Here is a 27,975-nt window from a genome sequence, read left to right as displayed (position 1 = left end):
CTAAAAAAATGCTTTAGGCTGGAAAATGGAAAGAGCCTGATGTTTAGTGATGAACACAGAATCTGTGAAAGATGACTGGTCTTGATGTATGATGAGAAGGAAACTGCCAGCTTCCAATGAACAGTTCAGTGTAGCACGAGTCATAATACACATCCCAAAGTATAGAAACAGTTCAAGTCTTAAACAGTCAGGATCACTAACCTTGACTATCACTGCCACAGGTATCTTGTCCAAATCAGTTCTAAACCCCTAGATGGGATGTGCTTATTGTACTGAGCTTAGTATAAAAGCAAATGGATAAGATGTAATAACATGTATTAGATCATGTTGGATGATCCCACGGTCTCTTCTGACTTTTAAACTCCACAAATGAGCCTATGACCTTTGTAAAGCACGGGTTGTACTAGAGAAGATATTTAAATGTATGTATAATGAGTTTCCCATTATGCTAAAGCATGAATCTTCAACTCTGCTTCTAAGATCACTTAACCTCATGTTTTTCCAAACATGGCTTACACTCCCATACTATCAGCTTCTTCATTGCCATTACAATTTATATGCACACGAAGGTAATGTTTCCTGTGATCTCAGCACCATAAGACTCCTTTCTTTTCTGCCAAAATTGTCTGGTCCCCTCCCCAGCTCTTCCCCATGTACTCATGCAGCCAACACTCTTCCCTCTCCTGTTCCCCCTAACTGGTGTCTCTCTTGCTGTTCCACCCTGCTGTCTCTAAGGAATTCCCTAAATGAGACATCACTTCTTAAGCTCTCTGCCTTACTTCAGGCCAGTCCTCTAGGAGCCAGATTTCTCCCAGTACACAGACAGATGAGCCTTCCCTAGCTCTTAATCCTCTCTCTCTTCCCATTCCAGACCCTGCATTGCCAACACAGACAATTTAAGGCATTTTACACAAGTTATGTTGTATCCATATCTATGTGCACAGTAGTGGCTGAAGATGACTATACAGTAAGGGGTCTTAGTCCAAAGCTCTTTAATTGTGGTTCAAATAGAAACGTCTAATTTAAAACCAGACTGGGCCAAAGCTAAAGGCTGAGATTTTCAGTAAGCAGAGAGAAAGGCTATATACACCATCTCAGCATTTGTCCTGTTTCCCAATATCCTATATGCTGCCTGCTGCAAAGCCACAAGCAACCCAATCTGCCCTCATAGCTGATCCAGCTTTAAGCAAGAGGTAGGACCAAAGCCCTTCAGAGCTCCCTCCCAACCTGACTTACTGTATGCCAAATGATCCTATGATCCTATTTCATTGCCTATTTGTGATGGAGTGCTGCCTGAAGCCACTTGCAAGAATTAGGGTTTATTTTACCTGGTTTGGCTCTGGGTGTGTTCCTGCTCTCAACACCGTAGATCACATGCTTGGAGGGGAAAAAGTAAATGAGAAAAAAGGCAGGCAGTTTCACCTGACCATACATAGTATACTAAGCAGGCAATGGAGTCTTTTACACATAAACCTCTCTCTAAGATGAGCTAAGGAGACCCTTCAGCCTAAATAAATGCATTTTGCATGTGTTTATTTCAAGCTGATGCTCTTTTCTCACATTCCTGTCTCCGGAAGCCCACTTAAAACCTTGCTGTGCCTGTATTTCTCTCATGGAGACAACATGCCAGTTACTGTGTCTTACCCTGCTTGAAAACCCAAACGCAGCCCCACTGACGCCAAGCCCCTCTTTGTTTGCTGCCTCTTTGTTTTCCTTCACTCTCGCTTGCACTTGCAAAGCGAGTCGTTAATGGCAATCACATGTGCACCCCAGCACAGCCCTGACTGGGATTTATCACCCGCCACTTCCTGGCACACCAGGCAGCTCCACATCTGGTTGTGACTAGTGCCCCGCTTTGGCTCGAGGTTCCTTTCCTCCCACAGCGTCTGAAAGCACTGAGAACCAGCAACGATAGAGGGGGCAAACCAGCCCACGCTGTGCTGGAGCAGGGCTTGAGTCTTCCCAAAAGCAAGTGGGGAGCAACTTTCAGCATCGTGCATCTACAAAACACAGTCTGTTTAATTCTATCTTTATATGACCACACACCCCTCTATGTCCTGCTGACACCCAAGATGAGGTTTGCAAAACACTCAGAAATGGCTTGTTAAAGAAAACTTATTCTCTTCACCTTCAACAATTTGAGGAGCTTCCCAGTCTGCTTTCACAGCATGCAGATGGCTTGAAAATAGCAACTTACGTGGTAGAGGGTTAGGTCAGGGTTAGATCATTCTCACTGCCCAACTCAGACATCCTAATTATCATGAAATCTAAATCCAAGATGATGATGAGCAATTCAGAAAACTGCCAGAGGGTCAGAGCTTGGCTCATGACATCGTCTACAGAGAAAAATAATCACTGATTCTATGCTGGAAACCTGTAACAGACACACCTCATAACTGCCAATCAATCAGAAGTCTGAAAAAAAATCAATCTTTAATCAACATCAGGAAGCTGGTGAATCTTGAGTTGGATCAGTTCCTGTTGGAGCTTCTAAGGACATTTCAGAAGGTTTGTCTAATAGACAATGATTGAAGTGGGGACTTCAGAGACTCAGAATTTTTAGAAGCATCATCTGGAAACAAAACCCAATACCCCAATACAGTTCTATTCTGTTCCATTAGGTAATTCCCATGGGAGTTTTTACGCCTCATTAAAGGTGCTGGTGTGACACAGTAGGTGCTGGTACACAGGTCCTTTTCAGGACCACTACATACACAATGTCAGAAGAAAAGCAATTATCACCTCTAGTCTAATGACCTGAAATGGCCTCTCAAGGCAAGAACAGACAGACAATGCTGAGAGCTCTAGTACAAGGAATGATAGCCTGGGAACAGGCCAGGGGCTGAAGTTACCATTAATGCACCTGAACTCCAAACAGAAAACACCCTTCTGATGAAATGTTTCCTTTAGAGCTTAGGGTGAGTTATTCTTCCTTTCACATTTTGGCTTTGCATGCTTCCCCAGACTGTCTTCCTGACGCAATAGAGACACTTAAGAACAGCAAGCCTTAAATCCAAGCCATAGGACAAGAGGAGACAGGCAGAAGCTGATGCCCAGAAAGTTCCACCTGTACATGAGGAACAACTTCTTCACTGTGCAGATGATCATGCACTGGAACAGATTCTCCAGAGAGGGTGTGGAGTTTCCTTCACTGGAGATATTCCAGAACCATCTGGACACAACCTTGTGCAATGTGCTCCAGGATGACCCTGCTTGAGCAGGGAGGTTGGACCAGATGACCCACTGTGGTCCCTTCCAACCTGACCCATCCTGTGATTCTGTGAAATCTGCAAAAGAGAATTGCAAAGAGATTTGATGCATAAAATAAACTGAAAACCTCTCAAGACTTGTTATCAGGAGTCCAAATCATAGAATCACATAACAGTTTGGGTTGGAAGGGACCTTAAAGATCACCTGCTTCCAACCTCCTGATATGGGGGCTGACCAGGTTGCTCACAGCCCCATCCAACCTGACCTTGAACACTTCAGTGATGAAACATCCACGACTTCTCTAGGCAACCAGTTCCAGTACATCACCACCCTCATAACAGAATTTTTTCCTTATATCTAACCTATATCTACCCTCTTGCAGTTTAATACCATTGCCCCTTGTCCTGTCTACAGGTCTTCACAAAAACTCTCTCTCTGTTTCTCTTATAAGCCCCTTTAAGTATTAAAAGGCTGAAATTAGGTCTCCCCAAACCCTTCTCTTCCCCAGGCTGAACAACCCCAACTTCCTCAGCCCGTCTTCATCAGAGAGGGGTTCCAGCTCTCTTACTATTTTCATAGCCCTTCTCTGGACCATCTTTAACAGGTCTATGTCCAGAGCCGGATGCAGTACTTCAGGTGGAGTCTAACAAGAGTGGAATAGAGGGAGAGAATCACCTCCATCAACCTGCTGGTCACACTTCTTTTGATGCAGTCCAGGAAACGGTTGGCTTTTTAGGCTGCAAGTGCACATTGCTGGCTCACGTCCAGTTTTCATCCTCAAGTCCTTCTCAGCAGGGCTGTTCTCAATCCATTCACCCTCCAGTCTGTATTGGTACCAGAGATTGCCCAGGTGCAGGACCCTACCTTTGGCCTTATTGAACTTCATGGGACCTGCCAAGGTCCCTTTGGCTGGTATCCCTTCCCTCAAACTAATCAACTGCATCGCTCTTCTTGGTGTTGTCTACAAACTAGCTGACACAAATGAGGCACAACATCAAACATGGCTGGTGTGGGAGCATGTGGCGACCAATGGCTTTTAGCATAAGGAAATGCTTCTGCTAATCAGTTTTTGTATCATTCCAGGTAAGAAAAATTAGCTCCGTTAACAGAAGGAACAGAAATTTAAGTTGAAACTAAACATACAGAAATGTCTCGCTTCATCTTTGTCTTGACTTTTTAATGTTGAAGCACCAATCTGATAAATGCTACACGTGTATTGGTCTACCATGATGCTTCACCCACTGTCAGGTCCAGTCCAAAATTTAAAAGGTTAGTTTAAACTAGATGATGAAATCCCCTATGTCACTAACTGGTGAAGACACTTACCTTCTCAAGGCAATTCAGCCCATCCTACAATAGGTGTTATGGATTCTTGGATGGACCTTTTCTTTCAAGTCAGCCACCTCCCTCCATCACCCAGAAAAGCAAGTTCTCACCAAAACAAATCAGCCATTAAAGAGTCTACCTTGACAAGAAGGAGAGGTTGTTCTTTCCTTCACTTCTTCCCTGCTTTTCTCTCCTTCTGACCCTGATTCCCTTTCTTTACCTTCTTCTAGCTATCCCCATATCCACACTTGATCTCTCCCTCTTGCCTAGTCAAATGTACACTGGTTTTACTTACAAATTCAAAGAGACACTTTTTTGCCTGTTTAGTTTTCTGCCTTTTCAGTGAATTGAACGAGCCAATTTATCAAACAATTGGCAGGAGCAAGCAGCCAGGTTTGCCCTGCTTTGGCGTTCAAGAGCTTGTAATTAGCTCAAGTCATGTCATGAAGCACGTGTAGACAGGGTTACTCAGCTGTTCGTGCAATAAAGTTAATGAGTCAAAAATCTAAACAACAAACTTGCTTTTCTCTTCCTCCACACCATAAATTAGGTATTAATAACACTCATGAAAAAAACTATTTTGAAGACAAACCTATGGCTCACGAAGCACTAAGCCTCCATCACAAAAGAACCTTTGTCCAAAGACATTCATGTGAACAGTCATGAAACTCACCTACGTGCAAGTATTAACATCTGGACTTAAAACCAAGCCTGGCGGAAGCACAAAGGGAAGGAGACCCTGAGAATAATTAAAAATGTGTATTAAAGTATTCTGTACCTTTTCTTACAATGCAAGAGTTCTGCAGCCGTTAGGTCTCTGCTTATAAATAAGACAAGTTAAGGCTCATTCTCTGACCCTCAGGGCAAGTGACACAGCCCAGCTTGTGTCCATATGGCTAAATTTTCTCCTTTGCATCCTCCCATGTGGCATGGCTTCATTCATACTGCTTACTGGGAAGAACCATGGATGGACAAGGGCTATACAGCAGTGGGCAAAGCCAGGGCAAAGAGCACAGAAACCATTTGGATGATGCTTGAGCCCACACCTTGGAGCTATGCAGTTTGCTGGTATGGATGAGAGTAGTCAGAGACACAGACAAAAAGCCATGTGTCTTTATATTTAATATGAATAAATTTTGATCAGCGATGAGCTAAACCCAGAATCTGCAATGCAAACACCACAGAAAGAAAATTAATTTTTATCCATCTCCCAGATAATGCAGTTGCACTATAAAAAAAATCTAACAGCATATTCCAGCTGAGCACTTATTTATATGCAGTATCATAGAATCATAGAATAGTTTAGGTTGGAAGGAACTTTAAGATCATCTAGTTCCAACCCCCTGCCAGGGGCAGGGATGCTGTTCACTAGACCAGGTTGCTCAGGGCCCCATCCAACCTGGCTTTGACAATTCCAGGAATGGGGCATCCACAGCCTCTCTGGGCAACCTGTTTCAGTGTCTCCCCACCCTCTGAGTAAAGAATTTCTTCCTGACATCTAATCTAAACCTGCCCTCTTTCAGTTTAAAACTATTGCCTCTTGTCCTGTCACTATCTGCCCGTATAAAAAATCCCTCTTCCTCATTTTCCAGGCAAGGCTGACTGTCAGCTTCCAACTGTGCAGCTCTTCAGAAAGGTGTGGGAACACCAACACTCATTTCTACACAGTATTTCCCTGTCTTGGGAAAGGTGTTTTGGAGAGGGAAGACTCCATGTGCCTCTAGTATGAAAGTCCATAAAATGTTCTGAAAGATGCACTGTTTGCCTTGTAGCATCAAATGCTGTGTGGTCTTGAGAAACAGAGCTGTGCTGCTGCTCAGAAAATGAGGTTAACAAAAATAAGCAGTAGCCTTCAGTGTGGCCACTGTGTGTTCTAGCATTCCATTTACGGTCTGCCTTCACCAGAGGATTAATTTGGTGCTAATCTGAACCTTCCCTATTCAGAGGCTCCACATCAGCAGTGTCCTGGAAAGAACAGCGTCTCTCAGGACCTTCCCAAAATCAAACTACAGAAGCACAGTGTGCTACTAGGGCAGGAGCTAAACTAGCTGGAAAAGTGTTTAGCATGTCGTTATCAAGGATTCATTTTTCACAGTGAAAGGATACATCAAGTGGGGTTTTGCAAAGGTCAGTCCTAGATCCTGTTCTAATGAAAATATTTTCATTTTCCTGAACACAGAGTACCTGGATGATGACCAGGATGCTGGAATATGGATAATGTTTATTACATTTGCAGATGACACCATACTAGGAAAGACTGCAAAAAGTAAGAGGGAGAGAATTCAATGTTATCTTGAGAGGCTGGACATACAGGCAAGTCCAAGATACCAAAATACCAAAATCAACCAGGAAAATTCTACTAGGCAAATGCAGGATGAAAATCAGCTTTCCACATAGCAATCCTGCAGATCACAAGGGATCTGCAGGACATCAACCAGTGATGTCAAGTGGCTGATGGATCTCAGATCAGAACCCTTTCCTTTTGCTCAAGAGTAGGATAATCTCGGTTAGAGTACTATGCCTGCTCTGGAGCTCTTGGCTGCAACTGAAACCTCCAGGAGACACTCCAGAGGAAAGGAAAAGAACTATCACTGATTTTAGACAGAACTGATACTGTCACCATAAACAGTAGAAGACTGAGAAGGACCTGGGAGACATGAAAACAGTCTTCAAAAATATAGAGGTTGCTAGACAGGAGGAAGAAATAATTCTGTTTTCTGTGCTCATTTGGACACATGGCAAGCAATGTGTCATGTGAGAAATTACATCATGAAAATTTTGGTTAGTCACTAGGAAAATGCTTCTAATGGAAAGGAAAGCATGGAAGTGCCTCCCCTGACTGAATATCTGTCAGGAGTGGTCAATGTCCATCCTGCTTGGTGACTAATAAGCTCCTAAAAGGAGCTCACAGTTGCATGACTCAGGAGTGAACTGGGAACAAGAAGATGCTGACAAAGTCCAACTCTGTTAGCACCTTTAAACTGGCTGCTAGTCATAAACACAGTACTATTACAAATCATTCTTGGTTTCCCAGTTGCTTTCCACATATCTCCACAGCCTTCCAGATTTAATTCAGGCTAATTCAATCACAGTTGTTTGCTCAGTCATCAAATCCTCTTACCTGGATGTGACAACTCAGTTTTGATCATCTCTGTTTTCCAAAGTGTCAGTGCTAAGGTCTATAGTAAGTCACCGAGGCATCATGTTACCAGCAGACGAGGAGTTTTAACCAAAACACTTTTCAACCCTGTGTCTTATAAAGTGGAGTGTGATTTGGACGAAGTTTCCACACTGAGACATTTCTAAAATCATCATGTAAATGTTGCAGAGTGCCAAAGCCTGAAATAACCAAGGACTCAGCAAGTGACCAGCAGTGACCTGATTCTGGCAGCCAGAGGTGTTGTTCTAGCAGAGGATGTTGCTTGACACTCAACCTAAATAAATACATCATCCTGGCAAAACAAGAAGAAAAAGAATAGAAGCAGACAAGGTGGCCTTTCTCTGCAGACACTGCAACAGACAGAGGAGAACTCCAGAGCTGTGACCACCGGCATGAAGGATTTTATTGGTGTTACCACATCAGCCATAGCAAAGACAAAGCCATAAGGTTGGTCCCCAGGAGTGGGAAAACCCTGGAGAAGCAGCTTGGACTCTGCCTGCTTTTTCTTTGCCCTCATTTTATTTCTCACTCCGGGAGCACCATTAAAAGTAGGATTCATGATGCAGCAATCAGGCACACGAATTTCACTTCAGGGAGAAGGTAAGTGCTTAACACTAACAAAATGAGTCACAGAAAAAATACTGATTTCCTGCTCGGGCACCTCACTAAATTTCTTCACACCTAGACTTACTTTGACATCCAAGGCTGGTACGCCCTGCGCATGCCCAGGAATGCCACTAGCTCAGCTTAGTGCCCCTGAAGGGCCCATCACCTCCAGTGGGCTCCTGTCACACTGACAGCACCGGCTTCAGCAAAGCCCAGCAGTCACAGCCACTCTCCATCAAACCAGTGCACACAACAGCCACCTTCTGCAACTTTGTCAGTGGAGCTCAGGAGGCAAGAGCTGCGCTTCCAAATGTCAGCTCAGCCTCGGGAGGACTTGATAATTTCCACACTCTGAAGGGACCAGAGAGCCCTGGTGGAGGAGTTGCTTTCTCCTCCCGGGAAAGTTCAGCTGCTGCACAGCCCTGTGCCTTTTGGGCTCAGAGCCCTGCTGTGAAGCTTCATCACCACATGGGTGGATTTGATTTTGGAGGCCCCAGTGAGGAAGGGCTGTGTCCTGACAGCAGCCAGGATGGTCCATACTGCTGCTCTTCTTCCAGGAGCATCAGCAACAAAAGCTTGGCCATCCCAGCTACCCCATCGAGGGAAAGAAGACCACAAACAGTTCCTTGCTTCAGCCATCAGCCACACAAGGCAGATGCCTACTGGGTACCTCAAGTGGGGCTGGGCCAGGGAGGCAGAAGAATTGCTGGCAGCATGGCATTTGGCTCCTGCAGCCTTCAAACTGGGACTGGGAGAACTGGTGTGTGGTTCTGACTCCTGGCTGATGCACACAAGCACAGAAGAGCTCACAGGGATCAGGATTTACACTCCTTCTGGCCTCAGTCCTGCATTCAGCAGCTCTGGGGAGGAACCAAAGCTGAGACAAAGCTTTTTAATGACAGTGAGTGGGACTTGTAAGTTGCTCTCATAGACAGGTACAGCCTTTCCCATTGCAGCACTATAGGAGGAAACAAGTGAAACCATATTCATGTTCCCTTGGACTTCCAAAAGAACCAAATTCTCCAATCTATTTCGTGCAGTTACTGGCTGGAGGAGTCTTCATAGCAAGAGTCCAAAAGTATAATGAGAAAAGAGGAGCTACAGCTCCTACAGCCCTGTCATGCTCTCAGGACTGTGTCATGCTTTCACTGGCCCCTACTACAGTATTTTTATGGTTTTCTTGCTTTCCTTTCTGCTCTCTTTCATGCTCCCCTGAGTTTCAATCAAAGTTGCATTTCCCTGCTTCTCGTTCTCCCCAGCCCCTTGCATTCCTGGAATGAAAACAAGGACAGACAGAGCTGGCTGGCTGTAAAAAGCTGTTCTTACAATGAAAGCAGTGCTTTCCAATAAAACTTAAGCAGTCTGGCTGCACTGCCTGTGCTCTGCTTCCCTGCTTTAGGGCACATCTGCAGAGATACAGCAACCTCAGATGAGTGACATAAATAATATAGAATCATTCTTAATAATCAAGCAACATCAGCATTGCCAAAAAAGTAGCCAATACACCCAATCCAACTACTGCACACTTATAAATATGTTGATCTCTGGAAGCCCCCCTTCCCCCAGAGCTGGTGAATGAACCAATCCCAGGTTTGATTTTTCTCTTAGTTGAGTTGTTTATTGCCAAATTCTAAAACAAAACCAAACAAAACACATACACACAAAAAGGCACTTTCCAAATGTGATTTATGAAGTGCCTCTAAGTAAGCACATGCTTGGACACATGAAAACACCCAGGGCTGGGGTTCCAGCTGCACAGGAAAAGCGGCAGCAGGAACTCTCACTGCATAATAAACTACCTGAGGCCCTTTGCTTCGTCTGAGAAGGCTTGAGGACAGATCTTCAGGGAGAGGCATAACTGTATCACTTCATTAGCTTCCTTCAAGTTGTGAAATTATGCCCTTTTTGTTTCATTTTGAAAAGCTTTTTTGTACACAGTCACACACACATGAAAGGCAACTATCAGTCTTCGGTAAGTTCACACTACAGCATCCCTGCATATCCAGATAGTTCAACAGTCCTAACTTTAAGCCTTTACCAGCATCTCTTCTATCAGCAAAAAGGAAGGCTGCTTAAATTTAATTTTAAAGGGCAAAAGAAAATCACATTAATCTTCAATTCATCTTTGGTTAACAAGAATGCTGTGTACTCTATCCCAAAGCACTGTCCAGGACACTCTCACAGCTATTTGCAGAGCTCTTGTATCACTCTTGTACGCTCAATATGTAAGTCACTGAGAAGCAAAACAGGGGTTTCAGCAAAGATAGAGGTCATTTGCTGTAACTTGTCTGCTCCGAGTGGCTAAATTCAGCAAAGCATTTTGAGCACTATGACAAACTCCATGGTAATGCCTGGTCCACAAAGGTGGTGTGGCAGGGTGGCAGGGACCTGCAGCACCTGCTCAGCCCTTTACAGAGCTCAAAATTGCATCTCCAGAGGTCCATGCTCTGTGCTTTACCCCGACTCCTTCTCTCCTCCCCAGGCCTGTGGAAGTTCAGATATTTTTAGCTATTTGCCATGAGTGAAGGAATGTCTTTTCCAAAGTTACCTCATTCATAAGGGCAGCTCCGCCAAGACAAACAGGTCCTAAGTGTGATTACACCAACTGCAGCCAGGGGAGAGAGCTCACACCACAGTAATGTGCAGGCTCGAATCCTAAGTACCTGGAATTATTAGTATTTATGGTGCATGAAATTACGTTCCTGACTTCCTCACCTGGCCACACAGATAGGAGAGAGAGGGAATTTCAGGTCCTTCCTGCCCTTACATGGCTGAGAACTTCTGAAAGCAAGTGAGCAGTCCTGAAAGCTCCAAGATAGATGAAGGATGGGATTCATCAGGGGGTGCTTCCTGCGCTGGGGCCTTTTTGGGAATACATGCTAAAAAGAAAGCCAGCAGCCAACAGCAACTCAATTTCTCACCTGGGAAATCTACCTCGGGCTTGTTTTGTTAATCACACACTCAACTCCATATGCCTTTACCCTCCTCTCATCAGGACCATCCCATAAGCATACAACAATTAACACCCTCCGGAGCAAAGGGACCAAGAACTCAGTGAATAACTCCTATGTAAAACTACTGTGCCTCAAACACCAACTAATTAACTCTCATAAACACCATCAATGTTGTAAAACCAGTATAGCACTTACCTTTCACGAGTGAGAAAGCCAAAACATGGAAGTTTGACATTGACTTGCCCAAGGCCACCAAAGCAAATCAGTGTCAGAGTAAACTAAAGCTGGCAAAGCCTCTTCCTTGCTCCACCCCACATTGCCTATGCGATCCCAGACCTGATGGATCATTTCATTTCATTAACATAAATTGTAATATAGGTGATGATGGACAAAGAGACAATGGCATCCATCCCCTCAAAGGGCATGAGTTTGTCCTGGTGTGTCTCCTGCACAGCATTTAGCACGCTCTCAGCAGTGACAAACTCAGGAAAAACAACAACAACAACTAAAAAAACCTTAATCCCTTCCCAGGGAGTTCTTGTCTACAAAATTCTCCTTATGAAAGACAGATGTGAACCTGCCAGTCCAGTCAGATGCAGAAAGCCCTGGTAAATGCAGGAATGAACATTCTCGCACACAGAACTGGCAAGGAATAACGGGGAGATTTGAATAATGAAAGAAGTAAATCATTTCAATATGACAGGCTGGATTTGAGAACCATTTCAGGCCACGGACATGGAAATCAAAGACCATCATCTCTGGCAATCCCAAAGGAAAACAAACCTTTCCTTTCTCCAGAAAGTAAAGTTAGGAGTGAAGGTGAAGCAAATTGAGAATGAGGAAGGGAATGATCCCTGTTCAGCAAGGCACATTGCAATAATCAAAGCACACACGTTACCAGAGACATAATTTAAAGCAGGGATCAAATTCTACAAAGCAAGACAAAAAAGAAAAGTAATAGTAAAAGAATTCCATGAGCAACAGGAAACCTCAGCACTGACAGGGCCTTGCTGAGCACTACACAAACCACATAGCACAAGCTGCACCTGAGAGGACCTTTCGTACTGCACAAATATTCAATCCCCCTGCCAGACTGCGAGTGTGATTTTGCTTTTCTTTTTATTAGCTAAGATCAAAATCCAGCATCTAATGAAAGCTCTAAGTCTCTCTAACCAGCAGGAATAAGAAAGATGCCAGCTGAATTTCCTGGATTAAGAAAAAACAACAGCAAAGTTTGGGAGGTCTAAGTCTTACCTTGGACTCCTGGCAGCAAAGTGTGACGGCACCACATCTGCTTCCCATATCTAGAAAATGCCCAAGCCCACTTTCAAGGTAATGTTAACAGCAGTTTCCCAAATTAAAAAATCACCATTGTTCAGAAATCCAGAACACCCAGCTAAAAACAGCGAGGTAACAAACATCAGCTCAGCCAAGCTCAGCCCATTGCTGGATGTCACAGCACAGACACACCGACCCCCCAGATCACTCACCCATGGAGGAGAAGCTTCCCACTCTCAAAAATGCATGCTCAGGTAGTGACTTGAAAAGCCTGAAAAATGCATTAGGATGGAGAACTCCAGGCCCCAAGCAATGCTCTCTTCATCCACCAAAGGTCTCATCCCTGCCTACCAGTTCTCCAAGGACAGGAGATGCTGGTTGTATTAATTCTCAGCCTCCACATCTTGTCTTTTTTTTTTCTTTAACCATTTTGAAATCATATTTCAATTCTCCCCTCAAACATATTATTAACTCAATTACTTTCTTGTAAGCTTCTTTCATTCATGTTAAATTGTTCTCAAACTTTCCAATCAAAATAACAGCAATTAATTTAGAAAGCTTTAGAAAGGTGAATTAGGCCCATTCACACCTCTCCAACCTGCAAACCAACCAGCTTTGACTCTTACAATACCCCTGGGAAATCAGGATCACATTTTAGGGAGGGATTCTGTGATTAAGAAAGCACAAAATATATATAGCATTGTTTGCTATTCTTGCACCTCCTCAAAGCCATTTTGGGCTAACATGGCACTTCTACACTTGCTTCCTTTGCGTCAGCTTTCACATCTGGGTGCATAAAATTTCTTCAGTCTTCCAGTTGTTCTTCTCCCCAGAGAGATGCCAAACCCTCTTCTCAAGCTGCAGGAATGATCTCACAAGTTTCTAATCACAAGGGTTTCTGCTGAGGGTGACTGCAAGTGACAATTCGAACCATGCAAGTCCTGTTCCAATACAAGAGTGTAAAAATGCAGCTGCTGCTGCTTGGAACGTGGCCACTGCTCAGCAGAGCAGAAACACAGAGTACAATTCTGGGAAAAGCAAGAGGGACTCCTTTGTGCAGCATGTGAAAGGCTAGGTAAAGGGGGGGAGATTTGCAGGCATAGAAGAGATGGCAATTCCAGGACCATTGGCTTCAACAGTACTGACTCCTGTAATGACCCCCACAGCTCTTCCTTAACGCCCTCTTCTTCCTTTAACCCCTCTGCATTCCACTGCTGAGGTAAAGAATTCAGGTGGTGACTCCCTGAAACATTAAAGACTCTAAGTACAGTGTAAAATTGCCCTTTTTCAGCCTTTCTTTTTTTTACAATGAGGATGATAAAACACTGGTACAGCGAGGCGGTGGATGCCCCATCTCTGGAAACATTCAAGGTGAAATTAGACAGGGCTCTGAGCAACCAGATCTAGCTGAAGATGTCCCTGCTCATTGCAGGGTAGTTGGAGTAGATGACCTTTAAAGGTCCCTTCCAACTCAAACCATTCTATGATTCTATGATAAAAACAATACTTGTCCTCCCCCTTCCACCCCACATGCCTGCAGGCTGCCATAGCTAAGGAGAAAAACATAGGCAGCTTCAGATCATTTGTCTCCTTCCGTGGTTCTTGTTCACCCACTATCAGTCTCCCATATATATCGCTGTGAAGTCAAGTTATATAGTTGAAAATATATATCAACTGTCTGACATTTGAAAATCTATTTACAGCACTTTTCTTCTCATTACCCTGTTTACTTTACAACGTTGATTTTATTGAAATGCCATTTTGGAATATTGATTTCACTCAAATTGCAAATAAAAATGGGCTTTCTTGAAGAAAATTAAATATATATTTCATAGGCAACAGACAGGAAAATCTCTCTGAGTCACTCTTGCATAGAGAAATAATTGGCCCATTTAAGAGGGTTGTGTAATGCTGTATAACTCAGGAGACTGAGGGCTAAATGGTGTGCTGGGGAGATTGGGAGTTTAAAACCTGCTCACAGTCCAGTATCATCAGACCCATTTAGTCAGTCTCTGTGTTTCCATTTTTCATGGTCCTGACGAGGAAAATCTCTGCAGCAAAACTTGGCATTTAACTCCTTCTGTTCTCTATATGCCACCATGCCACTAGCTCTGCAGCTCTCTCTGGAAAGCTTTTAGTAAAAGGTGAGTGAGTGGGACTGGACCTTCTCCAGCGGACAGAGAAGGTACGTGACATCGGTTCATTTTGTACATAAACATTTTGCCAGTAACACTTGGTCCAGGAGATGTGTGAAAAATCACACAGCTGACAGGGCTAAGCAAACAGTAACTCATGCTGGGGCCAGGAACTCTATTTGCTGCTTAGTTTCTCCCGTTAAGCAATAGAGTTAAACTACATGAACAAGAAGAAAAAAAAGAAAACTTCTTGGCAGAGACTAGCTATGTCTTTACTGGGAAAATGTATTAATAGAGTTTGGTTGATGGAGTTGTAAATCAAGTTAAGTAAAGCAACCCTGTATTTGAGGAGGAAGAAAAAAGGTGTCTGTTACAAAGGATGTGTTCTTTGCAGGGTTGTGAACAGCCACTAGATGTGGGTTCACCTTTCCACCAGAGGGAACCCCTAAAATCTGTGTCTGACAGATTTGAAGTGCCTTCCCACCCCAAACGGAGGCTTATTTTGGGTGCTAAACCCTGCATATCACTCTTTGCCCTACCACAGAGGGAAGTGTCCATGTGTTCAAAGAAGGAGCTTTGCAAGCCCTTATGGGGCTTCATATATGGAGCATTCCCATGCAGACTTTTGCTTAGGAAAAAAAATCCAAAACATCCATTAGAACTGTTCCAGAAAGAAACAGACCTTGAAAAGCTTAAGGTCAGAATTTCAGATTCAGGGAAGTCTTGTACATCTGAGAAAATGGGACAACTGGAAATATGGGAGCAACACAAACTTGCCACAAAGTGATCTCTGCAACTTGCTGCAAAGTTGACAGATCTGTATTCCCTCATGCTACTCCTGTGCTTAACAATGAAAATAAATCAATAGCTGTAGTTAGCTGTGTCCTGAAAGAACAGCCACACTATGCAACAAGTTCCCCACGGTGTCAGGATTGAAACTGGGCCCTGTGAGGACCCAACCACTGCTCACAGTCATCTCAGCAGCACAGCTAAACCCACAGCTGCAGGGTCAGCTCCAAGGGGATGGGATGGCATGTGCTAAGACAGCATAGCCCTGAGAGACCTTATGGATTTACATCTGGCCCCTACAGCAAGTGGGCTGGAGCTAACAACTCAGCCAAATCTCCAGCTCAATGTCTTATTAATGTAAATCCTTCCATAACGCTGCTAACTCATTGTGGCAGATGCCATCTACTGCTTACGAGAGAGGTAAAAGAAGCTTCTGGATAAGAGGGTCCCCTGGATTCAAAACTTGGTGACAAGGAGCAATGTCCCACTTTTTTGAGAGCTCATATGTTACCAATGGGCCAAGCACCAAGAGGAGAAGAATTCTGAAATTTTTGAAGCAGTTCTTTATCACAGGATCATTAACGTTGGAAAAGACCTCTGAGATCATTGAGTCCAACAGTTAATTCAGCTCTGCCAAGTCCACTAGTAAAACCAGTCCCTAAGTGATACATCTACGAACTTTTTCACACTTCCAGGGATAGTGAATCCACAACTTCCCTGGAAGTCTGTTACAACACCTGACCACCCTTTTAGTGAAGAAACATTCCATAATATTCAATCTAAACCTCATCTGGTGTGACTTGAGGCCATTTCCTCACTACCTGGGAGAAGAGATCGACTTCCATCTCCCTTCAGGTAGGTAATGTCTCCACTGAATTTACCCAAAGCTACCAGAAAGACATTTGAGTTCACTCTTAACTTTACTATAGTAAACAAAATCCCCATTAGCCAAAGCTGCCTTTGAAATGACAGACAGTATATATACACAAATCCCAGTGTATACAATAGGGGGATCAGAGAACAGGTAGCCTATACTGTAGATACTTGCCTTGAAAATGCTGTCATTGTAATGCTTGCATTTGCTCCTAATCCATCTGCAGGAAACTTTCAAATACAAAAAGTTGTTAAATACAGAAACAATAAATTATCTACAAGGAAAAGGGAGAAGAAACAGCTTCTTTAATCTCCCAGTAAAGAAACAAAGGAAATTGCATCATACCCAGTGTGGCTGGCCAGGCAGACAGAGGGATCACTGCGTTGGCATCAGTGGTATTGCTTCCACAGATCCAGACAGATGGACACAGCTCTAAAGAAGAGGGTTAACCAGAACGCCTAGATCCACCTCCCTCCTGCCCATCCAAAAGTCTTGACACAATTTTTGTATTTGGTTACTCTTTCTTATACAAAGAGCATCAAGCCCCCGGCCCTAATGCATGGCGGGAGTGAACTTTGCTATGCAGACATGTTTCTAATGTGGTTCTCAAATAACATGGGAAAGAAAAGTTAAAATTCTCTTAGGCCAAGTGCAAAGCCCACCAGCTAAAAAGCAAAGCTAAGCTGAAAAAACTACACTTGTCTTAATTTTCAGAGCAACATAAAAAAGAAATGAGAAACAGCTTTTTGACTCAGGTTTTTTTTAGCACTGTCATTTTTTTTTTCTGAACCATTATCTCATCAGTAGCAACACAGTTTATTTTCTGGCCTCCTTCCACAAGCTCTCTGGGTCAGATAGTGGTATTTGTTTTAATGCAATAAATATGGTTGTTAACCAAAAAGAGGCAGATGTTTATCCCCAGAATGTTCCCTACACTTTCCCAACCCCCCTTTCAGCAGGATTTTTTTCTGTCTAAATTAAGTGCATTTAAAAACCTGTCTGAAGTAACTACTCCAGACCCAATAAATAACTGTTCCTTACTGGAGAATGACATCCTCCAGCCTCCATTCCCTCTGGCCATGCCCCTCTGTTTAGATTTCTTCAAAGCAGGGTAACTATTGCCAAAACAGAGAAGCACCATTTCAGATTCGGTCTCAGAATCACAGGACGGGTCAGGTTGGAAGGGACTGCGATAAGTCATCTGGTCCAACCTCCCTGCTCAGGCAAGGTCATCCTGGAGCACATGGCACAGGATTATGTCCAGATGGTTCTCGAATATCTCCAGTGAGGGAGACTTCACATCCTCTCTGGGTCACCTGTTCCAGTGCTTGGTCACCTGCACAGTGAAGAAGTTGTTCCTCATGTTCAGGTGGAACTTCCTGTGCATCAGCTTCTGCTTCTTGTCCTATTGCTTGGCACCATCCTCGGACACTCCACCTTCATACACATATATACATTTATAAGAGTCTCCCCTTCTTATTGCCAGGTAAGAGGTTTTTCTATGCATCACCCCCTTGAAGACTTGATGTATGGAGGCCCTTACACCATTAGCTTTGACCCAGTTACAGTAACTCTCCAAAAAAAGGAAAGGAGAAGCAGAAACCTACAGGAAGCCATGTTCACAGCTGAAGGCAGATAGTCTGCCACTGCCTGAGACCAAACTCACAGCCAGTTACTACAGAGCCACCAAGAAGCAGTAACTACTGCTCATCTGAGCCCTGCAAAACCCTGATACTCCACCTGCTTCTGCTCCATCAGACATCAGAACTGCAGCTTCGGGCTCACCAGAGAGCACTGACAGCTGAGTCATTGATGCTCTCTCTCTGATACAAGATCCAGTTTAAGCGAACAGTTCCTTACCTTGCCTAAACTGGCCATTCCTTAGAATCTGATGGAAAACGGGGTGCAAGATGAAAGCCAAGTGTAGATCTACCTCTGGAGGAGCAGAACAGACATTAACAGCAGTGACAGGGAGCTCCAGGTTTCTTCAGGGAACTCAGCACCTACCTATCAGCCTGAATGACTCGACATGGCAGAAGTTAATAGAGAGTCACAGAAGTGGGAAAAAATTTCCGTGTAGAGGTAGGAATATTTATCAGCTAAAGAAAAACTTCCCCCTCAATTGGGATTTGCCTTGGTAAACACAGAAGGTACAAGGCAACCAAATCACCTGGCCAGCCCCTCACCCCACATCCAGCCGGCGTGCAGAGCCAGTCCCCTCTGCTCACTCCGGCAGGATGCTCTGCAGCTTTGCTTCTCTGAAGTTTGCTTACATTACTGCCTCCCTTTGCTGACATTGGCAGCCTGCTCGAGCCTTTGCAAAACTATTTTTTCTTGGATATACTTAATCTATCTTACTTTTATCCCATCTGTAAGAAAAAGTGGCCGCAGCGCAAACCGATCCACTTGGCAACACCGCCAGCCCCACGGGTCCCATGACCTCCTCACCAGGCTGCTGCAATGTTTTCTGTTTATATGGTGCTGCTCTTGTGCACTCACCCATGTCCTATCCCAAATGCATCAGGAATTTGCAAGTTCTCCTAAAGGCCTCTTTCAAGGTGAATTAACCAAGCCTCATGCATACAAAATTGCTGAGTGCGGACTTTCAGAGTTTTCTTTTTCCATATAAAGTTTTAAATAGGTTTAGACTGAAAATCTTCCTGAGGGACCTCACGTGTTCTTCACACATGGGTTCTGCAAATGAAGTTGGATGTACTCCCTGAGAGAATCTAGTGCAGCTCAGGGGGTCTCTAGCAAGGATACATGGACCACTAATGTCACATATGCTACTTCAAAGGGATACAGGGCCAAAAGGAGAGACAGTAAAGGCTGTACCTACATCAGCTGCTGGCAGTGCTGGAAATAGCACTGCCAAGAATGGTACCACTTGAAAAGCAGAGGTGGGATGCCTGCAGTAATTGCATTGGGAGTTAATTCAAGGAAAGTCTGTGGCTGCCATTATCCAGGAAGATGGACTGATTGGTCTCACCTTTCATTTACGTACCTGTGAAAACAGCTGGGTCTGCCTACTTTGTGAGACAGTGTCCAGAAGGATGTGAGAAGGTGACCAGTGATGGGTGCTACATGCAGGACCGTGCTGGCTTGCCAAGTGCTGGAAAAGTCTCCAGGACACAAGGAATCATAGAATCATTTAACTTAGGAAAGTCCTCCAAGATCATAGAGTCCAACCATTAACCCAGCACTGCCTAGTCCACCACTAAACCACATCACTAAGTGCCACATCTTCACGTTTATTAAATCTCTCCAGGGATGGTGACTCCACCACTTCCCTGGGCACTCTGTTCCAATGCTTGACCACCCTCTCTGTGAAGAAATTTTTCCTAATATCCAATTTAAACCTCACCTGGTGCAACTTGAGGCCATTTCCTCTTGTCCTGTCACTTTTTACTTGGGAGAACAGACCAATCCCCACTTGGCTACACCCTTCTTTCAGGTAGTTGCAGAGAGCAAGGAAAGTGAGACTGTTTCTCTCCTTCTGTTACCTAAGGTAAGTGCCTATGGTTTGGAAGCAGGAACAATATGTCATTATCACAAGGAGATCTTCAAAACCACTTCAAGCAACTATTTGCAAATCCATGTGTGTGTTTCTAAGTCCAAACATTTGTAAATCCACTCCCACCAGCTGAAAACATGTGAGTCAGCGACTATGACAGGCACATATCCACAATTTTACAGGAATGCAGAAAGACATCATCCTTTTTTTAAATCAATATTTCAAATCAAAATTTCCTGAAGTAAATGGGTAAAGCAAAAGTTTTTTTTATAAAACAATGTACTTAAATACTTAACTCCATCTTACGCTGTTCCCACTTCCAAATGAAAAAGCAAGACACAAGATGGTCTTTCTATTAGAAAGGACTGACAGGTCAAGTGATACTCTTACACCACTTCAACATCTTACTTTAAAAAAGTCCATATCCTAGCTTGCACAACATTACAAAATTATTTTCATTTATACATATATAAAAAACCATGTAAACTTTGAAAATTTACCTCTTTATTTTTATTTTCCCCCTTTCCTTTGCTGCCTCCTTGGCCATCATGGAAATGTACAGGTACGGGTAACCTTCATTTGTTTGCAGAATGCTTCAGACTTACAGATTAATTAATTCCAAAGAACTAGAGTACATGGAGTTCTTGGGAAGAGGGATATAATTACTGCATTTTAAGTTCTTCTGGAAAAATGTTAAAGTGGCATTTTTTTTTGAGTTAATGTCTTTTCCTGCTGCTCATTCTGGCTGGAGGCATCCTCCTATCTTTCCTGACTAGCATTCATTTGTTCCTTACTGAACTGCAGGAGATAAAGGAGATGTCTCCTGAGATTGGGTGGGTAAAGAGTTGTGGTCCGCAGGTGAAGCAGGGAAACCCAAAAGACCTGGAAAGCTCATTTTCCTAAGGATTTCACTTAATCAAATTATCACCAAACTGCAAGCCATTTCTAACCACTAATTACTCACCGCCTGGAAACTATTTTGAACAAATGTAAATGTACAAAATCTGGTTGATGATAGCCTTGAAATGTAGACCCTGGGAAGTCTGTGGAGAAACAAAAACAGACTTTCTTTTCATAACTTTGATCCTGTTCTAGGGGCAATAACACAGGCACATGTAATGAATCTTTCTTTCCTCTCCATTTTCTTGCCAAGGATGCTCTTTGGAAACACCACTATAGCTACGCTATGCTGTCTATCCTTCACAATATATTAGATGTAATTTAAATAAATGCATGCTAGAATTTTTCTACAGTGCCTCCTGGTAAACAGCAGCTCTGATGAGCCTGATGTTCAGACTGAAGGGGTCAAAAAAAACTGAAGTCAAATGGAACAATTTGGTCTCGTCCTACAGTACTAGACTCTACAGAGTGATAGATAAAATACTTAAAAGAAGGAACAAGAGATCACAGATGTTTCCCCACAAAAAAGTGCATCCTGCCTTAGCACTGACTTCTTCTCCTTCTCCTCTGAACCTTACAGAAAGGACTTCTCACTGTATATTGCACCACGGCAATGCCACAGCTGAATCCATGACCCATCCATGGACAAGGCAGGAAACAACCCCACAGACACCTTCAAGCAGCCCATGGCTCTTCCTGAGGATTTCTGAGCAGGCTTACTCCATACTTCTCTAAGTCACACAGTTCAATGGAAACATCAAGGTAGAACTTATTCCCTTAAAAGATATGGAGATTTTATTTTAAGTTTTCCCATACTATGAGTTGTTAATCTGAAGGTCCTTATGGCCCAAACTGATTTTTCAGATTGAAATAATCAGGCTGTTTTCTGTAGACAAATGTTCACACGCCAGTGGAAGTTCACATTTTCCATGTAGTCATCTAGTCCTTACAGTATCCATCACAATATTTCTGCTCAAAAGAAAATCCCAAAAATCAGAAATTGAGTGAAAGAGAGGATGGAAGAGATGATGCAGCTCCTCAGCTGCCTACCTTGAGACCAGGTCTTGAAACTATAATTGCCCAGAAATAAAATATATGGAGATAAACAGGACAAAACCACAACACAGGCAAGCTGCATCCATTCATCAGTAAAGCAAAAGCAAATATGGATGAAAGGGGAGATTTTTTTCCTGAGCTCCTGTTTGAAACTGCTTTTTCTTCCAGGGTCAACAAAACCTCCAGTTTCAAACTTTGCATATATGCTTTAAGAAACAGCGTGCTGTGAGGTCTCGCCATGGACAGCACGTGTTTTCTCAAGCAACATGTACAACAGAAAGTCATGAGGATTCTTTTCACCCTTCCCTCATTATTAACTCAAAGCAGTCACATAGAACTTCTCATTTTTCCAGCGTGTCACAAGCAAAAAGGAATGAAACCCTCTGATAGACAGCTTTGAGGTAGGACCCCCATCTTACAATTGGATAAGATGACCTTCCTTGTGTCATAGATGTTGAACTGGTGGAGGACATAAGCATCTTTGCTCTTCCAGCATTACTTAATCTCCTCCCCAAATCCATAGTGGTTCTGTGGGGCACATTAGGTCCCAAGGAGCCACTGCAATAGGGATATAATTTAGGGTGCCTGCTTCAAGCTGTGCTTTTGTGAAATAACTCTAGGCTGTCCAAGAGACATGGAAAGGTAGTACAAGAAGTTTTATGTTCACTTTTCCAGGGTGCTTGTCTCAAGTAGGTGGTTTTCTTCATATCTTTGCCTGCATTCCTTTATTTTTTAGAAAATATCTTCATTCCTTCCAGTTCACGTTGTCTTTTGCTGGTTGCTGTATGCTTTTATTTTATCTCCAAGCTGATTCAAACTATATGACCTCTTCCATGAGGTGAAAGAATCAAAGGTCGTGAAAGCTCTTGTGGTATTTCTGCGGTAGTGAGTTTTATAGTAATGAACATTTCAAGACACGAGCATAGGTTCTGGAACTTTACCATCTATATCACATGATTTGTGGTCAAGCATTAGAACAGGCTGCCTGGGGAACTGGTGGAATAACGATCCCTGGAAGTATTCAAATTGTGTAGATGCGATGCTTAGGGACACGGATAAGGGGTGAACATGGTGGTGCTGGGTTAATGGTTGGACTCCATGAACTTAGAGGTCTTTTCCAAACTTCACGTTTCTATGGTTCCATGATTTTAGTCCAAGCGTACTGGTACCCACTCAGATAAGGCTCTGCAACCTGCATGTGTCAAGTGCATGGGAAAGATGAACACCTGGAGCACTCAGCGTCTACAGACACAGGTGCTTCGACCTTCCTAAAATTTCCCTCCAAACATCCATTGTGGCCACCAGACATCAGCACTTTGTCCTAAGCACCTGTCTCAGAGGTACAGATGACGATTCACAGTTTGACATCCATCTCCCCACAAATGTTTGCAAAACATACTCACTTCAGGGTAGGGAACCTACTTGTCTGATTCTGGAATCCACTTGGACTAGTTTGACAGCATCACTTACACTTGCTTTAAGGATATTTTATATACTCAGGAGGGGGTAAAAGCAGCTTAGTGTACCTGAAAATTGGTCCCACAAAACCTCCACCTTTCCTTTAACTGCTTTTATCACACAAAATTGGAACAGCAAATGTTTCAGAGAACAAACCGTACTGGTTCAGGGTAAATGGGTGCAGAGACTTTACCATTGTTGCAATGCCAAGAAAATGAACAAATTTGCCCCCTGGGTTGAAGCTAAAGGAACAAAATTCTTGAGCCCTGCCTAAAATCACATGGTTCTGCTGGGCTCGTCTGATGTTGTTCCATGGTGATTCACAAGCACTGCTCTGCCTTGCTGTGTGATGCTTGGCAGCCAGCTGCACAGTCAAAGCTGTGCAGAGAGCAAACGAAGGCACTGATGCATACTTTTTCTCTTTTTTTTTTTACTGCAAGTAAGCTCCTGCCTCAGAAACAACTCTAGAAAACTACAGAACAGGCAAGGTCTGGGCAGAATCAGCAAGTATTTAGTGTTGCTGGAAACTAAAGCCAGATTGCATAGCATGATAGCCATATGATCCCCTTCTAACATGCATCACTTCTCTTAGGAACAACAACAGGCACTGCCTTGCACAATGTTTTGCAAGTAGTGATTAAGGCCAGCAATCCTTCTTGGGATTGTAGCCTGTCCTTTGCACCTGCAAAACCTGAGCTGTGAAAAGTTGACTTGAGGCCACATTTAATGAAAGGCTTACCTGTGTGTCACAATAACAAACCCGGAGCCACCCCACCTACCAGTGTGACCTGGAGCAACTATCTCAAGTGTTAAGGCATTCAACACAAGTCAGGAGAGCACCAAATTTCTGAGTGACTCAGAACCTGTGAGAGTACATGCAGGTCCAGGGAGACAGGGTGTCTGTGTAGGGCAATTAGGTGTTCCCTTGTACCCAGAGAGGAACTGCTGAGAGCCAGCCAGCTGGAAACACTGAGCCCAGGGATATATCTGAATAGGCAGCTACCTCCTGGCTTGCTACTCTCAGAAGCTGGCTGAAATGGCACAGAAGCCTTTCCTAAATATCATCTGGAAGTTCTCACTAGTGGAGCATGAGATATGCACCGCCTGGCACGGCATCCACCTGAAGGACAGGTGATGCAGAACCACGCAGAGAAGCACAAGCTGAAGATGGAGGATAAGGCCACAGTGTACTTCTCTTTCTCTGGGAAGGGTTTCTGCTGCCACTGTTAACTGTCACTACATAGAACCCCTGTTTTGATGGAGTTTGTCAGGAAGCATTAGCATGCCTGGTAGGTTTGCCTAGACTAGGCTTCTTCAAGTAAGCAAACAGAATAGAGGGAATTCCCAATTTTGCATGTTTAAACAATAAGACTGAAAGCTATTTAGACTCCTGCTGACCAAATCTCATACCCAAATCTTGCAGGCTCAGTGCTGTTCAAGCCTCCTTAGCAGGCTGAAGAGCACCCTTCTGACCTCTGAGTTGGAGCAGAGAAAGAAAACACTTATAGAACTGTTCAAGAAAAAGAAAGGAAGGAAGAAGGACTGGTCACCGGCAGGTGATCACTCTCTGCTTCCACCTCCTGCTTGTGGAAGAGGGATAAGGGATCTTTCCTACACTTCAGGCATATCTTTACCCTTTTACTCCTGTGTACATCTGGCACCTGGCACCACACACTGCTGTGACATTCATGGCATCATGGCTCTCAGGAGAGCTTTTTGTACTTGCTCTGTAATCTAAATCTACTAAATACATATTAATCTAATTGTAACCAGAGGAAAAGATTTAAGAAATTTCAGTTTACAATCTGCGAATTATTCAAAAAAATCAGAGATTGTGGATAGTAAACAAAGAGAAACAACAAAACAGGAGTCAGAGGAAGTGGAGTGTTCCATAGTCATTGATATAGTAAATCATCACTGCAGCTTAACACAGGCAAATGTAGGGTAAATACATTTATGTGTAATATATCTGATGGAAAGGACTGGACTTGAAAGCACATATTTAAATGTGACATTCATGCAGTACACTAGCCAGGAAAATGAGGCTGATTTCATTAAAGAAAAATAAATCTCTGAAGACTATACAAGTCCATGGAAGCATTAAAAAAGAAGAAAAAAAAAGTAATCCAAGCATAATTTAGGCTATGTCAGAGGGGAATCACAGAAACTAGTAAAATAAAAGGAGCACAAGATAGATTTTATTAAGTTCGTGAATTACATCCAGCTGGGAAATGCCAGAAGACTGTCTTACAGGTAGTGTGTCAAGTACCAGTGAGGATGAGAAATCAGCTTCAGCTGCGATCTCCAGCCTTAGTATGGTGTCTGATGACCAAGAAGGAAACTCAGATTTAATTAGCAAGCTCCCTGCATATATTTAAGGTACAGCCTGCATATTTAAACTATGACAATTTCCACTGCACCAGTCCCTATAGAAAAAAAACCCACTTCAAAGACAGAATGGTGGTCTTTCCATTGCCAATGGTCAGTGGAAGAGAGAACGCTGAAATACTGTGGTCACAGAAGAAATCAGAGGCCAGATCTGTGTTTTTTTCATAACCACAGAACACCTCTGAGAACTCTCCAAACTGCAGGTACAAAGACGTGTTCGCTCCAGTGAAAATCAGCTGCTGCTTGTGTGAAAAGGGACAGACTGTTCTGTGCTCCTCAGCTTAAGAGCAAACTAACTCTGGCCAAGGACACTGGAAGAAGATTCCTTGTTTTTAGCAATGCCATGGTTCTGCAATGGCCTGAGATACACTCAGAGATTCATCCCCAGTAAACTGCTGGGAATTTCCGTCAGGAAGATGAGGTCCAAACAGCTTGAGCTGTGATTCCCGCTAGCAGCTCTGCAGAAATCAAGTATCTTAGGGTGAACACCACAACACTGACCTTCCTCAAAGGCCAAATTTATTCTCAGCAGGGAAAGGAAAGCTCTCACAATCACCAAATTAGGTAGATCAAGAACTAACAAGAACTGGAGAAGCAACAGGAGTGGCCTCCTCCACTCTGCCTCCACAGAAAAATCTGGCTTTTATTACAAAATTCCAGCCTCGAGCTTCCTCCCACAGGATAGACCAAGGAGGCCCAGACTTGTATGAATTAACCAAAAATAACACTTCCAGGGAGGGAGAGCATGACTGAGGGAATTGCTGATGGGCTACAGAGGCCTCTCACCTCCTTCTCACCAGTTCCACTTCAAAAGTTGGGAGGAAGAAGGCAAAGCCCCTGGCTTTGAGCAATTCTGTGCCCTTAGCCAATTTACTGGGAAGCAAGGGACTGCCACAACCACCATCACATCAGGCAGCTCCAAGCCAGCGGACAGAAGAACAAAAACTGTCCTTCCTATCCCCACAATAACCTGCTTTAAACAGCTGTGAGTCTCACAGTGGCAGTGCTCAGACTGATAGTGAACTTCAGGCTCCAGCAGCAAGCATGTTTAAAAATAGCCAAAGGAAACAGGGTTCTGTTTGGGGAGGGGAGGAGGCAGGCACCTTTTTGGCTACGTTTGGCCAGCAGCAGCGATACAGTCTGGTTGATCCTGACCATCCTCACTACACATCCTCATTGCTATGGCAATGTCCCATAAACAGAGCAGGGATCAGCAGCTCCCCGGAGCAAGGAGGCAGCACTGTCCTCAGGTAGTGGCACTGCATTAGAAGAAGGAAAACAGGAGATTTGTGCAGGCGAGCTGAAGACTCACTAGAGCGTGTAAATGTTACCTTGATTTGTGCATCAGCATTTAAATACCACAAGAACTGGAGCTGGAGCTGCAGCATGAGCAAAGCAGATGAACACAGTGTGTCTGCCTCAGCCTGGGGAGACAGGGAAGCACAGGGAGCTAGGAAGAACCCACAAGCATTAGTGGGCCAAGGCTACCCCAAATGCTGCTGCTGTTCCCTGGGAGAATTCCATCAGAAACCAAAGCTGATGGCAGGCAACATGCTGCTGATGGCTCGGTGGCAGCAGTAGCACATCCTTGGAGCAGCCTCAGGCAGAACAAGGAGCCAAGCTCAAGCACTGAAGCAGCTCAGAGAAAAGGACCACCAGAGCCATGAGAAGTCACTAACGATGAGAGATCTCTCCTGGTGGTCTCAGTGGCCATCATGGGCTTCTGGAGCTGCAGAGGGATCTGGCTCAGGGTCTAGAATTAGCACAAACCCACTGTTACAAAGCCGGACTTGTTCACCCTGCCCTTGTGCAAGACAGGGAAAGGGGGAAGGGAAGCACGTGCTCATCCCACCTTCTTGCAGAATCTTCACAACCTGCAGCCTCTCACAATACTGGTTCCGCCACTGTAGTGGAGTGGCCGTAGAGAGAGGCTTTGCTCAAGGTAGTACTTTGGTGAGGTAATCTAAGACAACAGGATTAAACTGAAACAGACAATTTATGTTGTGCAACAGGAAATATTTCCAGACAGTAAAGTCTGTTGGGCTCCAGAGCACTTTCCCAAGGTAAGGAGCAGAACTGGAATTGCCATTCCTTGACTCATCTGTCAAGGCTACACGAGCACCATGTGGTGTGGAGAACACGCTCACACAAGGAGAGGAATGGGATGGGGACCTGTCTTTGCTTTTACAGCAGTTCTATGTAAAAGCAGGGACCCAGCATTTGCTTTTACATAGAACAAGTCTCCATTAACAGAAGAAAAAGCTGAGATTTAGGGCAAGTCAGAAATCCAAAAAAGTCTTGGTGGTATTCGAAACCCTTCAGTTCCT

General features: G+C 43.9%; 1 protein-coding gene across 6 annotated transcripts in view; it reads right to left on the bottom strand.

Annotated features, from left to right (window-relative positions):
* The window catches only part of EVA1A (eva-1 homolog A, regulator of programmed cell death), a 158,264-nt gene that overhangs the window by 34,799 nt on the left and 95,490 nt on the right, over positions 1-27,975 (bottom strand). The window contains exon 1 of one of the 6 annotated variants that reach the window (XM_027641177.1): positions 4,537-4,747. The exons of the other annotated variants lie outside the window; for them this stretch is intronic. The gene's annotated coding sequence lies outside the window, so the exon portion shown is untranslated. Of the gene's footprint in view, positions 1-4,536; positions 4,748-27,975 lie in introns of those variants that run through there. 6 annotated transcript variants of the gene reach the window in all.

The sequence above is a fragment of the Corapipo altera genome, unplaced genomic scaffold (assembly GCF_003945725.1).
Source record: "Corapipo altera isolate COAL_440 unplaced genomic scaffold, ASM394572v1 46, whole genome shotgun sequence".
In the NCBI taxonomy this organism is placed as follows: domain Eukaryota; kingdom Metazoa; phylum Chordata; class Aves; order Passeriformes; family Pipridae; genus Corapipo; species Corapipo altera.
This window is presented reverse-complemented; position numbering and strand designations above follow the sequence as displayed.